General features: G+C 47.3%; 1 protein-coding gene across 4 annotated transcripts in view; it reads left to right on the forward strand.

The window, feature by feature from the left end:
• Positions 1-17,533, forward strand: part of Tshz2 (teashirt zinc finger homeobox 2) — a 514,993-nt gene that overhangs the window by 308,379 nt on the left and 189,081 nt on the right. Inside the window, exon 3 of one of the 4 annotated variants that reach the window (XM_045156266.1) lies at positions 1,588-1,605. The exons of 2 other annotated variants lie outside the window; for them this stretch is intronic. The gene's annotated coding sequence lies outside the window, so the exon portion shown is untranslated. Of the gene's footprint in view, positions 1-124; positions 143-1,587; positions 1,606-17,533 lie in introns of those variants that run through there. One more of the 4 variants, XM_045156265.1, reaches the window with a different exon arrangement.

Consider the following 17,533-nt stretch of genomic DNA (forward strand, 5'->3'; position numbering starts at 1 on the left):
ACCTAATTTACTAAGTAAGCAATCCTCAGTCTGCAATGTGATTGTGGTTAGAACAGCGCAACTATCATTTACTGGCCCTGTCTGTAAACCAGGTATGGTGACACGTGGCACCCTCCTTTTGCAGAGAGGTGATCCTCAGCCGAACGGGTTTCCGGAGTCTTCCATTCCCGCACAGTAAGCAGAAGTTAGCGATTCGCGACCTAGACTGTGCCATGCTCCTCAGTGCTCTTCCTCTTCCTTGCCTGCACTGGAAGGCCACCGTGCCCCAGCAGCAAGTAAGACCTCGGCCAAGAGCAACGTCTTCCCTGGGCCTCTTGGAGGCTCCAGCTAGAAACCAAACCCAGCTAGTTCTTCGTGGCTTAGCAATAGAGATGCCCTCGGAGAAACACGCTCGTGGGAATTGCTCATCAGCGTGGGAGCCCGGCAGGGTGAACCGTCAGTCAGGATGCCGTGGTTGGGAGAACCTCTGGGAACCGCCGTGGTGTGTGAAGTCCAGGGTGCCCCGCCACACTCTTGCCACTTGGGGAAGGGCCCTGGCACCAGCCTGCACAGCTGAGCCGAGCAAACCTGGCCCCTTTATTTTAACTCTCTTCTTTAGTCAGGTGATCACACATTTGCCAATTGATCATATAGCATCTAACCAAGATGTCACCCCAAATCCCAGCGGACACGTAGGTACATCTTCCTGATGCTCAGGAATTCATTTCGGGGGAAACGAGACGAGAGTGAAGAGAAATGGGGTCATGGAGGAGACGCTGGCATCTCTCATGCCCCCCAAGGGCACCAGCGGCATCCTCCGTCTGATGTTTGCATCTTATCCACATGGGCGCCCTGAACTCCCAGGCTCATGGCTACATTTCAGCCCCTCATCGTGCTCCCCCCCATGTGGACTTTGAAAGGCTCAAACCTGACATCTGTAATTTGGGGCTTTAATATAAAGGAACATTATTTTTCATTTACTCCAATCTGCCATCGCTATCATCTTTCCATTTAACCAGATGCAATTCTCCCCCCCCCCCTTGCTAAATTGAAGCTCTGTGAGCGACAGGGAGTGCAATGTTTTAATTAGCTCATATTTTTTATATGGATTTATGTCTTTAAAATACATTTGTGCAATTCTTCAGCTAAATTAAAAACGTCTTTCCACAAAAGTGAGGAGGGGAAAATAAAGAGCAAATTGCGTCATTAAGTTAGGTAGATGCAGCAGAGAGTGGAAGCCACCAGGGGACACACAGTTCTGGGAGTCTCTGTGCGTGTGTGCGTGCCTGTGTGTGTGTGTGTGTGTGTGTGTCGGATATTTTGAACTTGCCCCTCATTTAACAAAGTCCTTCTCTATAAAGGCTTCTCAAAAAAGAAAACAAGCTTAGGAGTGGAATTTTTTTTAAGACCCCTTGTAAGTAAAGAAGCAGTTACCTACAATGAGCTCAGCTGAAACCAAACCTGCCACCAAAGCCAAACAGAAAAATAGGAGTCTTGGTGAGAAAAAAAAAAAGTGTCCCCCAGCATTTCTCTCTCTTTGTCTTTTTTTTTTAAAAACTATCAAGTTTAAAGCTTTCCACGATGCTTTTTTTTTTCTCGACTTTATAGGAGACAAGTGACATTCCGTGGTAAATGCAAGGAAACGCCATGCAGAACTGAAATCTCTCTAACGCGCTGACACGAACTTGCCCTCTATTGTCGGGAACGAGCGGGCGCTCCTGATTGTTCATCACGCGGCGCCTAATGCAGTTAAGGCGTTCAGCTATAATTTCTCCCTGCATTTATAATTACTGTCATAGACTGCACACCTCGGTGAGCAGATTAAAGCTATAAACTATTTAGCCGCGGCTCGACGACGAGGAACTTGATCTGTCTGGCAGGAGATGTTTGTTAAGGAGCTTGACACTTCACATAAAAATGACTCAACTTGATGAAGAGCGAGGCAGTTTGAGCAATGCGGGGATTTGAAATCAGCCGGGATGCCACGCCCTGCGAGAGTCCCAGGGCAGGTTGTTAAACGATGCGCAGGCTGTGGGGCTGCGATGGGGAGATGAGGAGCTGGGGAGATGTGTTAGGCACCAGAACTCGGAGGATCTGCTACTAGGCAGATGTACTTGCTCTCCCCTCCCCCACCCCATCCCCAGACTCCCCTGGAAAGACCCAGAGTTTGGGGAAAATCGGTGTGTGGAGTTCCTGTGTAAAGGTTCAGAGAGGCTGGCCCGGCAGGGAGAAAGGAACGCCAACACCCCAAGGGGCACGCCGTGTTGGGGGGTAGCAGGGAAGGTTACATGGAAAGTTGCTTAGGTTTTGTTTTGTTTTGCTTTGCTCTGCTTTTTGTCTTGTTTTCCAAGCTGAGAAAGAAACAGAGGTAAAATAGACATGCCAGGGCCGCCAGTCACTGAAAACAAACTCCACATACGTGTGCCACTCTGAATCTGGCTTTACATGGGTACTGGGGAATTGAACCCCGGCTTGTCAGGTTTTGCAAGCAAACACCTAAACTGCTGGTCCATCTCTCTAGCCCTGGTTAGTTGTTTTTTGGTTTTTTTTTTAACCCTAGAATACTCATGGAATCATTGATTTGAGGGAAGATTGTAGGATATTCTATCACTTGTAGCTGTGAAGGCCACAAAGATATTTCCCAACTCAGATATCTTTCTTTTCTTTAAAAAAAAAAAAGGTATTTATTTATTTGCCATGTGTATGGGGGAGGGGTGGGAATACCAGAGGTCTCTTACTGCTGCAAATGAATGTCCATCTTGCTTTCCATCGGTGGCTGGGGAATTGAACCTGGGTTGGCAGGCCTTGCAAGTGAGTGTTTTTAACTGCTAAGCCGTCTCCCCGACCTCAGATGTCTTTAAATTGTTGGTGTCCATTGACTAGGAACTGTCTCAGTGAATAGGTTGTTTGTTTGAATTGCTAGAGATTGACCCTCGGGCCTCACTCAGCAGTCTACTACCGAGCTATTTATATCACTGGACTTTGTGTGTAGCTGAGGTAAAGGTCTCATTTTTTAAATATAACTTTATTGGCACATTCATTGTGCATAGTGATGATTTTCATAAAAACATTCTCATACAAGAATATAATCTCCTTGAAGTATATTCATCCTCACCTTCTGTTCTCTCCCTCTTCTCCTTCTGCTGTTCTACCTTCATATCATAGATAGATAGATATGAATAGATGTATAAAAATTATATATATATCATATATATGTCATGGAGGTAAATCATATATTTAGATACATAAAATAGTACACATTATGTATCACATTAATATATAATCTACAATACATATAATTTGATGTATTTAAATAAAATGGTTGTCACGATAAGTGTAGCTATGCGGCCAGTGTTACCTAGAACTCAGCTTCTACCTGCCACCCAGTGGTGGCATTTCAGGTCTGAACTACCACCTTCTAGCTTAGTAGTTTTTTTTTTTTTTAATTAACTAATTAATTAATTTACAAGCAGCTAGAGAAAGGGCAAACCGGGCCTCTACCCACTGCAAACAAACTCCACGTGAATCTGCCACTTTGGCTTTTATGTGAGCACTGGGGAATCGAACCTGGGTCTTTGGGCTTTGCAGGCAAGTGCCTGACCCACTAAGCCCATTTATAATCTGTTAGAATTTTGATGGACTTGGGCTTACTATGAAATCATCACCTGCCCACTCGCGTCTCAAAGTCATATATAGTGAACCCACTGAGTTTTAAACTGGCGTTCAGGATCAACCATCCACGGAATATCTATTTGCAGCAAGAGATGACTGCTCGTGCAGAAACGCTACTAGGTCCACAAGCGTCCAAGGACCAGAAGGCCACATAAAGCGGTCAGCAAGCAGGGCAGGACCATGAGACTGAGGCAGATTGACAAAGGAAAGCAGGACCCAATCCCCCAAGTGGGCCCGGCGGTTCTCTTTGGAAGGCAGAGGTCCTAATGGTTGTGGGGACTTGCCTAGTGTTTACAGGAGGAGCTACCAGTATGTTTGGGGCCGGCTTGTTATCGTTATGTTAAACACTTGTCAAGCCACACAGAGCATATCAGGGATCTGACTGCTAAGTCACCACTTTGCAGCCCCTGAATCTGTTGATGAGCCAAAGGGAATAGCAATAACTGCTTCCCAAGTCCTTTTACCCCCAGTAGTATTTGAACCACAGATCTAAAAGACATTGCCTCGCTCCCTGCTCTAGAGGTTGCTATGGTGTTATTCTTCTTGCCTCTCTGAAGGATGCTGTGGTACTCCTTTCTGCAGTGGCACATGCCCCCTCCCCCCGTGAGTGTAGCAGGTCACAGTGAATGGGAAAGAAGGCCAGAGTTCCAGCTCTGCTCCAAGGCTTGGCAAGAAGAGTTTCTGGAAAGTTGGACAAAGAACAGGAATGTTCCCAGCACACAGGCACAAGGTGGTCACCCTGCTGTCCTGAGGTGCTCTGACTCCTCCTTGAACAGCCCTCCACCTTTCTCCTGGTCTCCGTCCCTCTGAGTCCTCAAGATGCATCGTGGGTACAGCTGGGGAATGGTATGCAGCTGTAATCCCAGTGGTATAGAGTCAGTGTTGATGTCCCCAAGGCCCACGGTATTTGCTGAATTCTCCCAGCAGAGTTGCAAAGCTCGTGTTAGAGATGAGAGGGCTCAGGCCTTCAGGCCTGGAGACCCACAGCAGCCACAAAAGGTAGAGGCACGACTCTCAGTAAGGCCCTTCAGCAAACCAGCTCCGCGCTGCCCATCTGAACCTGCCCTCTGCACCCCACACACACCACACATGTTCCCAAGCATGGCACAGAGCCTTCATGGATCGATCGTTTAATTACGTTTGGCTGTACCTCAGTGACACTTGTTATAAAGGGTAAAATTGTTCTGCATGCCGAGACCCTTCTCAAAAGTTGCACCCACTTGAGCTTTGCAAACTACCCAGCAACCTTGCCCACAACCAAAGGGCTGTGGCTTAGCTTCTGTCCAGTGACAGATTGTCCAGAGGCAACTGTCTCGGTGAATAGGTTGTTTGGCCCTCGGGCGTGTACTCTGCGACACCCACGCGCTTCCCTACGAGTGAGCTCCTGTCCCTCACACCACAGCGTGGTTGGCACTTCCTGCCCCGTGTTCCTCAGGCTCAGGCGCCACAGTGCCATCAGAACAGGCAGGTCCTGGGGCTAGTGCTTGCTGCGTGCATAAAATAAAATTTTTTTAAAAAGAAAACTGAGGGTTTTAAAGAAGTATCCGGGCATGGTGGTACACACCTTTAATCCCAATGCTCAGGAGGATGACTGTGAGTTCAAGGCTAGGTCAGCCTGGGCTAGAGTGAGACCCTACCTTGAAAAAACAAAAAAAAGAAAAGGAAGGAAGAGAGAGAGAAAGGAAGGACGAATGAGGGTCCCCAGCAACCCGGTCAGTGGAAGAGACTAAACACTAACGTGACACTAAACACATGTTCTTTCTAACATGTGACCCTTGTTACGCTGTCTCCCACTGGCATCAGTAAATCAGTATTTAAAGATGCCCAGAGGATGTTCAGTGCCTGCGAGGGCGAAGGTTGTAACTCACAAACAGTGCTAAGACATGGGCCAACACGGAGGTTTCCCAGCTGTTTCATGCGTGCTAAGCCAGACTAAGCAGGGATCAGAGTTGAATGCTTTTGAACTCTCCCAGCAACCTCTTGACGTGGTTGGGGTTTTTTTTCCTAAATGTTTTTATTTATCATTCATTTGCAAAAAGAGAGAGAGAGAGTAAGAGAGAGAGAGAGAGAGAGAGAGAGAGAGAGAGAGAGAATGAATAAATGCACCAGAGCTTCCTGCCACTAAAACCTGGCTTTATATGGGTGCTGAGGAATCAAACCCAGGCCACTGGATTCTGCAAGCAAGTGTCTTTACTTAACTGCTGAGCCATCTCTCCAGCCCTGAAATGGTTGTTTTTCTGATGATTTCACTTCTTGCACTTAACAGTGACATTGTAAAACCTCAAGGGACTTGACCAGTCACACAGCTGGTAAATGTTGGGTATAGGATCCAACTCCTCCATCAGACCTCCCTGATCTACTCTGGGAGACAGAAAACAAGGGCAACTCTGACTCAGGGGTGTAAAGGGGTCAGTTTGGCCTCTGAAGGTGAGAGGATTGGAGACTTTGGGGGAGGTATTGTGGAATCTGAAGTGAGCACCATCTACAGGACATGGGCCCCTATGTGGATGTCTTTTAGCCCAAAACATGTTTATGTCCTATTTTGGAGCCCCCAAAGTGCATATCTGTGCAGAATATAAATGGAGTTTGTGCAAAATACAAACTTGAAGTTGGATTTGTTAAATGATTCATTTGGGTATTTGTAGTCAAAGGGATGTCTGCCTAATTTGTGTAGACCCTGGGTTCAATCCCCAGAATCACCACAAAAAAGAAAGGAATGGAAGGAGGAAGGGATGGAGGGATGAAGGAAGGAAGGAAGGAAGGAAGGAAGGAAGGAAGGAAGGAAGGAAGGAAGGAAGGAAGGAAAGGCGAGGGAGGGAGAAACAAAGAGAGGGAGAAAGGAGGGGAAGGAGGATAGGAGGAAGGAAGAAAACAAAGAAAGAGAAAGGGAAGGAGGGAAGGCAAGAAAAGCAGATTGGGGAGATGCTCAGTGGTAAAGTGACTGCTGCACATCATGAGAGCCTGCATTCAGATCCCAGCACCCACATAAAGTACCCGGCGCCGGGGTGTGTGTCTATAACCCTAACACTGGGAGAGCGGAAACAGGAGGGTCCCTGGTCTAGTGGAGTCAGCGAGCTCTAGGTTCAGCGAAAGCCACTTTCTCAAAAACCTAAGGTGGAGAGTTACTAAGGAAGATGAAGACCTTCACTGTTGGCCTCTGGCCTCCACACATGGTGCACACTCGTGCACCCACACACATACACACATGCATGCACACCATACGCACACCTACATGCAAACAAAAGAGGAATACAATGCAGGCATGGACACCTAAGACATGGTTCTGCACTTTGGGAGTTCCTGACGTGGATCTAGACATGGTGACATGGGGCAGGGATCAAGCAGAAGAAGGGACACTTTACCCAATCAGAATCAGTGTGGCTTAGGAGCAGGATTCCAGCCCCACCCTGAGGTTAGCAGGAAGTCTGCAGGCTGACTTCCAGGGCCCAAACCTGTGATGTTGCTTTCTGGGGAATGAGGACTGGCTTTCAAACGCCTCATGTTCCGAATGAATACGAGCCATGAAGAACAAGTGGTGGTTGTTGTTAAATGCACGTCTTGGTTGGCTATTTTATATGACTAATCCTCAGCTCACTGGTGAGTGGGGTGAGCCATGGACCCTGCTTCATGGGGTCATTATGAAATATACATTATGAAATATACAAAGTGGCACAAGTGTCTGGAGTTCATTTATAGCAGCAAGAAGTCCTGGCATGCTCTCTCTCTCTCTCTCTCTCTCTATGTATATATATATATATACATTCTCTCTTCTCTCTGTCACACACAAATACATAGATTGATGATAGATAGATAGATAGATAGATAGATAGATAGATAGATAGATAGATAGATAGATAGATATTTAAAAATAATCTACATTGAGGTTGTTAAAAGAACCTGGAACAAACAGATCTGGCACCAAATGCCCTCATAGTCTCCTGTCTCCCTCTCAGTGCTCAAGTTGGGTAAGATGGTCCTTGAGGAATGTTTCTAAGCACTCAATACACACACACACACACACACACACACACACACACACACACGTAAGTTTGATGAACTTCACTTTCTAGTCCTGACCTAAGTGCCTGCCTCAAAGAAAAGAATTCCTTCCATTGGCTAAGGCTTAAATCAAGAGGTAGGATAGACATGCTATTTTATTTGAATAAATAAAGAGGCTGAATATAGATTTATCTAAAAGAGCTCTTTGGGGGAGAAATATGTCCCTGTGAAAAGATACAATATGGCATTAACCTGCCAGCTCCTTCTCTCTGACTTCCTGGTTTGTTTGGTTCCTTTGTTTTTTTTTTTCCCTCTGCAACCTGCTACCTTGAAAATTCCTCCTGCTTTGGCACAAATTAACTAGTGGCTGGGTCATGATTAGGAAGGGCTGCGTGTGGATTTCAGCTCACATGATGGCAGTGGTGGTGGTGATATTGACATGACAGAGAGGAGGAGGAGATGGTGACGGTGGTGACGGTGATGAAGGTGATGTATTGGATGCTGACAGGGTGAGATGTCACATGAGGAGAAGGATGTTGAAGTCTACTGTCACTGTGGTCTGTGTTTTGATTGACCTTGATTGAAGAGAAATACTTATTGTACATTATTTTAAATTATTTTATTGGTAACAGTGATAAAGTATACATGTTCTTTGGACACTTTTTAATAAAACAAAATAGTTTAATGTATTTTAACGTGATGTCTAAGGACAGAGAGATACCACCCATTTAACTTTAAAGTGAAAAGGACTTGTTTCATAAACTTGGAATTTGGGTAAGTCCCTGGTCACAGTCTGATGTCCACCTTTAGAGGACACTGTAGAAATGCTGATGGACTCCTGAAACCGTATGTATCAGCCTCCTTCCCATGGCCATCCTCCATCACTAAAGCAGCTTCGCTTTGCCCGCAGCACCTAAAAGTGGACACCCTCCCCCATCTCCAGGTAGCCTTCGTCAGTCACTAATGACTGGTCCGTGTGGAGACCCAGCAGACCGCACAATAAGACCCGTGGGCGCCTCCGCTCCGTCTAACCTCGCAACTCTGTAAGAAGGAATTAAGATGATGCCCAGGTTCCGGGTGAAGAGACAGACAGGCAAAGAGACCAGTCAGACAAAACAGATAAATAAAAAATAAAAGAACTAGAACCATCATCTTGATCAAGCATTTCCCCAGCATCCTTGTGCTATCTCTTGTTCCAATTCAGTAAAGAGCTTGGTGCATGGACGTGGACCACGAGCACACTCTCAGAGAACAGATGAATAGATCCTTTTAAAAAAAGTTGAAAACACCCCTCCAAAGCCCAAATCTTTAACACATGTAATTTTCTACCACTCAAGCCCCATAGATAGCTGGCACTTTAAGTGTACATGGTTTTATCTGATATATTTTCATCAATGAGGAAAAAGAAATGATGTTTTACGTTATGTTGTTTTCAATGCTACATTACTCGATTTCACAGTCAAATAATTCTATTTTTGTTCAGCAGGAAATTTTGTCATGTTTAATTGTTTATGGCTCTCTCCTCCCCCCATGTTTGCCGGGCCCTCCACGTTCCCCCTTTGCTGCACTCCTTTGGACTCTCTTGGGCACTGTAACCATGGAGATGGGTCCCTATTGGATCATCTTTGCTCTGGCTTAGAAGTGGAAGGACCAATCAGAATCTCATCATCCCAGAAATGTGAGAGGATGGAAAACAGGAGGGTTTTGTGAGGAGAGGGGAGGCTGCAGCCATATCATAAAAGTGGGTTCTTGATACCTGGAAATACCTAGAAGGAACCGCAGGGCAGGTGTTTCGGGGAGAGGGACGGGGAGAGGGCTCTGTAATGGCTCACACCTAGCTTTGGGCTTGCTGGCTCCTTCCTTCCTTCCTTCCTTCCTTCCTTCCTTCCTTCCTTCCTTCCTTCCTTCCGGAGGACTTAGGACAACTCTCTGCCCTCAGCTCCCTGTCCTGTCACATGGTTTTTGTACAAAGGACAAGTTCACAGGTTGCTGTAGAGCAAAATCAAAGCAAATTACCAAGTGCCTGTATAGGAAAGCATCTGAAACACGGGGTTCCTCTGCTAACAAGAGCTACCCTGAGGGCTGGAGAGATGGCTTAGCAGCTAAGGCGCTTCTGAAAAGCCAAAGGACCCAAGTTCAATTCCCCAGTACCCACGTAAGCCAGCCCAGATGCACAAGGTGGCTCATGGGTCTGGAGTTCATTTGCAGCAACTGAAGGCCATGGTGCACCCATTCTCTCTCCTTCTTTCTCTCTCTCAAATAAATAAAATTAAATTTAAATTAAAAAAAAAATTAAAGGTCTGGAGAGATGGCTTAGTGGTTAAGCGCTTGCCTGTGAAGCCTAAGGACCCCAGTTCAAGGCTTGACTCCCCAGGACCCACATTAGCCAGATGCACAGAGGGGCACACACGTCTGGGGTTCGTTTGCAGAGGCTGGAAGCCCTGGCGCGCCCATTCTCTCTCTCTCCCTCTATCTGTCTTTCTCTCTGTCTGTCGCTCTCAAATAAATAAATAAAATTTTTTTTAAAAAATTAAAAAGTGCTACCCTGAGATTTGTTGCGATAAACCGGCCCTGCAGTGGAGGCTGGGTGGAGGTCTCTGGCGATGTTAATCCGATAGTAACAAGAGCAGCTGTGACATGATGGAACCAAGTCTCACCTCCTACCTCAGGGACCTCTGTTTGGGAAAGACAAATAAGAAAGATTTAATCGTGAGCAGGTGTCTGGTAGATGGTGGGGACTTGGCTGGCCCTGGGACCTGAGCAGTGAGCATCTAGAGCCTGGCCCTGGGCACAGAAGGCTCTCGGTCTGCCACCAAAGAAAGACAGCAACAGCTCTGGGCTCAGCACTGTCACCAGAGAGGCACTGAGGCTGGGGGAGATGAGAAGCGCAAGGAAGCCAGCGGGGTGAGAGCTGGGACAGACGGACAAGGAGCTAGGTGGGTAGAAAGGGGAAGAGTGTTCTGGAAAGAAGGACTGGCAAGAGTGAGGAGCAGTAAGTGACGGGGTTTCATGTGTTAGGGAAATAAAAACGTGGCTCAGTGACTGAAGCCTGAGGTGGGGGGCAGCTGGGCGGGGAGGCAGAGCTGGCAGGTGGGTGTGCATCCCATGGCCTCTAGTTCCCGCGCAGAAGTCCCTTCCGCCCCACCGGGACACGTGCGCCACAGGGGTTTTGCCTTATTGAAGTGCCCAAGCATCGCTCGCGAGTGAAGTTGACCTTGAGGCTTGGGAAGTCAGCGGCGCGATGGACTCTTGTCTGAGCCTCAGATAATCCCAGTGTCAACTCCGCACCTGCCTGGCAGCGCGGGGAGGGCGGCGGCTGTGCCTGATGGGCCTTGCGGTGCGTTCATGGGAATCCGGACTGCAAATGCTGGAAGGAAGGGAGAGAACAAGGGAGTTACGGAGGGCCTCTAGGAGGTGATCGGAGCTTCCTTTTGACATTTCCCATGTGTAAAACGAATAATACCTGTGTCAATGTCCGTGTCAGTCCTCCATGAGGCAGACCCGATAGACAGAGGGTGTAAGACACTTGGGGCAATGCCTGCTGCGTAAAGCTGCCCAGGGATGGCATCTTCTGGCCTTGCAAAGCGCAGACAAGGGAGAGGAGAAGTGTGAAATATTTCCCGGTAACCAGATAAATTAATTGTCCAAAGGACTGATATTCACAGAACGTATCGACATATGGCCAGATGCACAAGGTGGCGCATGCATCTGAAGTTTGTTTGCAATGGCTGGAGGCCCTGGTGCACCCATTTTCTTCCTCTTGATCTCTCTCCCTGTCTTGGGAATAAATATTTTTTTCAAAAAAAAAAAAAGATAAAACTGCATTCTAACAAGTTCATGGTAATAAGAATAAAGCACACTTTCAGAAAAACTTTTAAAGGGTACAAAGGGGAGTGGGAACGGGCTCAGGGAATCAGTGAGACGTCACGAGCTGCAGCCGGGTGATGGCGGGTTAATGGGTGAAAGGCTGGCGGGACCTTGGATTACTTTGGAAAAGTAAGTGGGTATAAGGGAATCCTGGGTGACTCAGAACGCATGTCCAGGAACAGGGTAGTACAGTACGCCCAGAATAATACATGCGTAAGAGAAGCTCACGCTTGAGGCCCTGGGTGGCCTCTGGAGGACCAGGATACAGCCTCTTGCCTGCCATCTCCAGGGACCAGCCCAGCTCCCAATCACTCCATTCCTGTCCGTATCCCAAGAAGAGTCGGCATGATCAAAGTCAATGGCTATTTTTCCTCTTCTCCAGGAACTAAGAAACACAAACAAACCGTCCCCAGCATGCTGGCTGCCCTGTTTTTCCACCTAATTTAACTCCTCTCTCCCATCTGAACTTCAGGCCCCTCCTCCTCCCCCTCCTCCTCCTCAGAGCACCATCACTGGGTGGTCCTGACTTCCTCCTGGGGAAGATTTACTGGCGAGCTGAAATGCAGGAACACTCTGTTTTTGCGAAATGATTTAATGACCTTTTTGGCATGCCCATGACTGCTGAAATCTCCCATAATGACTCAGTTTGGCATGGAAAGCTGACGTCGATGTCAAATGTCAATAAATGAGCGATCTATAATTATAGCCCCCTGGTGCTGGAGCAGGCCAGGGTACTATGGCTTGGTCACAAGGCCACAGAGGGTTGGACCAATGCAAACACCAGCGGTCTTTATCATCACCCTGGCCAAAACATGGTCTCACTTTCCTTCCTTGTTGACTCACTTTCTCTGTCCCTGCCGTGCTCTCTCCATCTTCCTCACTGTGGCCTTCCCCTGGACACAGTTATTGGCCAGCACATCGCTGCCCAAAGTCCTCTGGGTCCTTTTCCATTTACAGTCAGCAAAGCCATGGGTTCCCCCGACGCCCCAGGGTCTCCACATGCTCATGTTAGTCTTGTTGTTTCTGTTTGTTTAGTCCTGGCTAGAAATTATGTATTCATTATTTTCTGCCTTCTGACAGTGTAGTGTATCCCGGAGAAGTCTGTGTTAGGGGTTAGAGTGTGCCCCTAAGTCTCGGGGGGAAGCACCCTAACATAAACATATCATCTAGCTGGGTATGGTGGTGCACGCCTTTAATCCCAGCACTCTGGGGGCAGAGGTAGGAGGATTTCTGTGCGTTCAAAGCCAGCCTGGGACTACATAGTGAATTCCAGGTCATCCTGGGCTAGAACAAGACCCTACCTAGAAAAAAAAAGAAAGGAAAAAGAAAAAAAGAGAACTATACCATCTGAGAGTTTGTACTTTGACAAGCGAGAGTGAACTGAAGAGGCAGAAACCATCTGGAGTCTCGGGAACGTTCGCAGAAGCATTTACTTAATAACTCCTCTCATTCTTGGAGCTCACCTTATCAAACTGTAACCTTGGAGACTCCAAGTTCCTAGTTCAAAAATGCACACAAGCTCCTCTGTCCTCCAGTTAATTTTTAAATTATATATCAGTGTAGAGAGGCCCTCGTGCTGGATATTATAAGCCATTTCCACATCTAAGATGGGGAACTATAAGTGAGCATGAGTGATTGCCTATAAATCTCAGCAAGCAATACAATGACTCTGACCACAAGGGCTTTGCAGAGAAGAGATGCACCAAGGCAGGGGGAGGAACCCAGAGGGGTGATGGGAATTTGGAGCGGGACGGGCGGGGCTGAGGGTGCAGAGTTCCCTGGTATGTGGAGCCTTCCCCGCGGGCTGGAGGGAGGGCTGGAGAAGCTGGGAGGTCTCTCAGCTCTGTGGCTGCTTCTGTAGTTTGTCCTGAACCCATTTTTTAAAAAATTTCTTGTTTATTTTTATTTATTTAGTTGAGAGCAACAGACAGAGAGAGAAAGAGGCAGATAGAGAGAAAGAATGGGCACGCCATGGCCTCCAGCCACTGCAAACGAACTCCTGACGCCTGCGCCCCTCTGTGCATCTGGCTAACGTGGGTCCTGGGGAATCGAGCCTCGAACTGGGGTCCTTAGGCTTCACAGGCAAGCATTTAACCTCTAAGCCATCTCTCCAGCCCATGGACCCATTTTTTTAAGGGGGAAAATTTATCAGAGGCTGAGAGGGTCTGCTCACCCTTGCTGAGTGTCACTAGAGACATATGTGGGTCAGATTGTTTTAAGCCAGGTTCTGTGACTCAGTAGCACAAAGAGAGAATGCCCTGACCTCTCTCTGGCACGGTTGGTTTTGTCATCTGTAAATGCAAAGTCAGGGATCTGTGCAGGGGGATTCGATGCATGGAGCAGGAAATGCTGTAAGCCTGCACTTCTTAAACCTGGGTTCACATCAGAGCTGCCTGGAGGCTTGGTGAACCTGGGAGGCTAAGTACCGTCTTCAGAGTATCAGTTCCAGCAAAGCAGGGGGCCAGGTGACCTCAATGTCTCCACAGTCGCCACATCCCCCACTGCCGCTTTGTTCTGTGTTGTTTGAAGCGTGGAGCAATATTTATTACTTAAAGCAGAAAGTAAAACCTTGGGGATCATTTCCAAAGGAAGACCCTCCTTGTTTTGTTTTTGTTTGTTTGAAACAGAGCCAGTCTCCCTCTTATAGCCCAGGCTGGCCTGGAACTGGTTGTATACTCCAGATGGACTTTAAACATGTGGCGATCCTCTTGCTTCTGCCTCCGAGGTGCTCCAATTACACAAGTGAATCACCAGGGCCATCTGAAAACCACTATGCACACACATGTGTGAATGGTTTCGTGTGTGCAGATGCGCACGTGTGTGTGGGTGCATGCACGTGCATGTAGAGGCCAATCTCAAATGTCACTCCTCAGAAACATAGTCCACCTTTTAAATATGTATATATTTATGTATATATATAATGTATATATATAATATATATGTTATATATACATTAATATATACATATATATTATATAAAATATCAATAATATATAGGTATATATAATATATATAATAATTCTATATATGTATATATATAATATGTATATATTTGAGAGAGAGAGAAAAGAACGAGCACCCCAGGGCCTCTAGCCATTGCAAACAAACTACAGATGCATGCCTCACCTTGTGCATCTGGCTTACATGGGTACAGGGGAATCGAACCTGGGTCCTTTGGCTTCTCAGGCAAACACCTTAACCACTAAGCCATCTCTCCAGCCCAGTCTACCTTTTCTGAACCAAGGTCTCTCATTGGCCCGGAGCTTACCAATTAAACTAGGCTGGCTGGCCAGTGAACCCCAGAGATCCAACTCTCTGCCTCCCAGAACTGGTACCACACCACAACACCCATCTTTTTGTTTGTTTGCTTGCTTTGACGTGGGTTCTGAGAATCCAGCTCAGGTCCTCAGGCTTGCAAGACAAGCATTGCACTGACTGAGCCATCCCCGACCACCCCCGCAGCCCAGCTTAGCACAGACCTAATAATTCAGGCCATACTGCTGAGTCTCCTACAGGCTTATGTCACGACTCAACTGATGTTGCTCCAGTGACTCTGGGTGTGGTGTGCAGAAACGGGTCTGCCTGTGTGGCCTGCTTTACACACCATGCCTGGTGTGTAGGAAGTGTTTCCAACAGTTTCCTTCTGTTGTCCTTAAACCCTGTCTTTGAGCCCTGACACTCAGCTCTTTTGGAAGAAGATGCAGGAACTGTTGGTGAGATCCTGGCATCTTGCACAAGATAAGGTGGGACCACTGACCCTGCTGTGTCCCCGTATCCAAAGGAGCCTCTCCCCGTGAGCACCGTGACCACAGCCTCATAGGTTTTCTGAGTTCACAATGACAGTGTAGTCGTTATTCACTTGCTGTCCCAGGCCAGGATCTATGAGCCCTCTTCCTTCTCTCTCTTCTCACCCCCCGTTTCTTTTTTGTTTGTTTTTCTTTATTAGTTGTATACATACTCAGTGTGTATATAGCCGTGTTGGTACCAAAGTTAGCCTCCTCCCCCACCCTCCCCCTCCTCAGGGACCCTCCTCATTGGGGATTGCAGGTCATGCATTATGGGGGTGGCCACCAGTTATGGGGGAGAGACAATGTCTCTGTGCGTAATGTCCCAACTTGTGTTTCTGACAATCTTTCCTCCCCCTCTTCCGTGAATTGCCCTGAGCCATGTTGGGTTCGTCTTAGGTCTGCTTTAGTGATGGGCTCTTGGGAGCCTCTGTGTCTCTGGATCTCTGCTTTGGTGGGAGATGAGTGTTCTCTGTGTCTGTCTCCTTTTCCCCTGTGCAGGTACCAGGTTCACCAAGGAAGCAGCATTCTTGTTCACCCTCCATTTCTTCATGTCTTCTGTTTTAAAATCTTTTATTTATTTATTTATTTGAGAAAGAAAAAAAGGTAAAGAGGGAGATACAGAGAGAAAATGGGTATGTCCGAGCCTCTAGCCACTGCAAACAAACTCCAACAGGCTTGTAGTTTGTCAGCCTGTGAAGTCATAGGATAATGTCTGAGTTCGGGGGGGAGGTCACATCGCAGACAACAGGGTTCCTGCTTATGTGGCGTTTTAGAAATATGTTCCCAAGAGGAACCAGTCAGGGATAGGAGAATGGAAAGAAGAAAGAGCCCATAAGAGTTCTTGACTCCACCTGATGCCATGGGCAAGCCAGAGTTTTCCTTGACTGGTATGTGGGACTCTCGCCCACCAGAAACTGGCAGAGGGACTCAGCAGGTATTTCCTGAGGTACCAACAGTGGCTTCAGTGGCTGTGAGATGTCACACATAGTTGCAGGTGACTGGCATGGGGCAGGAATTAAGTTTGTATGTATGGGAGTCCTCGGCAGATGGGCTTCACCATGACCAGTATCATTCCCTACTCCCGCTCTTACTGAGGAGGGCCTCAGTTTCCCAGTTACATTTGAGAACAAGGACAGAATCTTGTTTTGCCTCTCAGAGCTGACATTAGATGATGTAGCAGATAGCTTCAGGTTCACTAAGATGAACGTCCAGACCAGGCACAGTTATGGAGGAAGGGTTATTTATTGAAGCTTACAGATCCAGGGGAAGTTCCATAATGGCAGAAGAAGCTGGCCTGCCTTCACAGGACCAAACACAGAGAGAGAAGCACAAGCCTAAAAGCCACAAGCCACACCTCACAACACACTTCAGGAACTCCAGCTAGGCACACTTTGCATATCTTTAGATTGAAATCTCAAACCCACCACCACATCTTAAGATCCACCCAGTGATACCGCCTCCAGCCAGATGGTTACAGATGCAAACTACAAACTAAGAAAAAACTGAATATATTGGGGGCCATCTATTCAAACTACCACAGATGATATCAAGTTTTCTGGTCAAAAATAGGATCACAAGTGCAACTCTCTTCTACCCCATGATGACTGGCCAAATAATTTATCTAAATCATTTTAGATAAATAATTCAAAATCGTTCAAATATATCGAGAACAGCTTCTAGAGGCCACTAGAGGTATAGATAAACAGCCTGGGTGGTTTAAAGCCATTCCTATGCAAAACAGTGAGAGAGAGGAATGGGGCTGGAGAGATGGCTTAGCAGTTAAGGTGTTTGCCTATGAAGCCAAAGCACCCAGGTTGGATTCCCCAGTACCCACTGATGCCAGATGCACAAGGTGACACATGCGTCTGGAGTTCCCTTTGCTGCAGCTAGAGGCCCTGGTGCGCCTGTTCTCTCCTCCCCCCCCCCCCCCACTCTCTCTGCCTCTTTCTCTCTCCTTCTCTCTCTCATATAAAAATGGAGTTGAAAAAATAAATGAGGAAAGGGCATTGAGATGAGTCCCTACTGCTCCCACTTAACCTTCCCTGCATGTGCTCAGGGGAGCTGTTATTACCCTCAGTTTATAGCCAGGGATACTGAGGCACAACTCTAAGTCCATCTAAAGCAGGCAAAGACAGACAATCCTTAGTCCACATTCACTAAGGGGGCCTCAGATGGGTCTGTCATCTGTGGAGAGAAACATAACCAGGAACGGCAGAGCTGGGATTCGA

This window comes from Jaculus jaculus, chromosome 8, assembly GCF_020740685.1.
Source record: "Jaculus jaculus isolate mJacJac1 chromosome 8, mJacJac1.mat.Y.cur, whole genome shotgun sequence".
Taxonomy (NCBI): Eukaryota; Metazoa; Chordata; class Mammalia; order Rodentia; family Dipodidae; genus Jaculus; species Jaculus jaculus.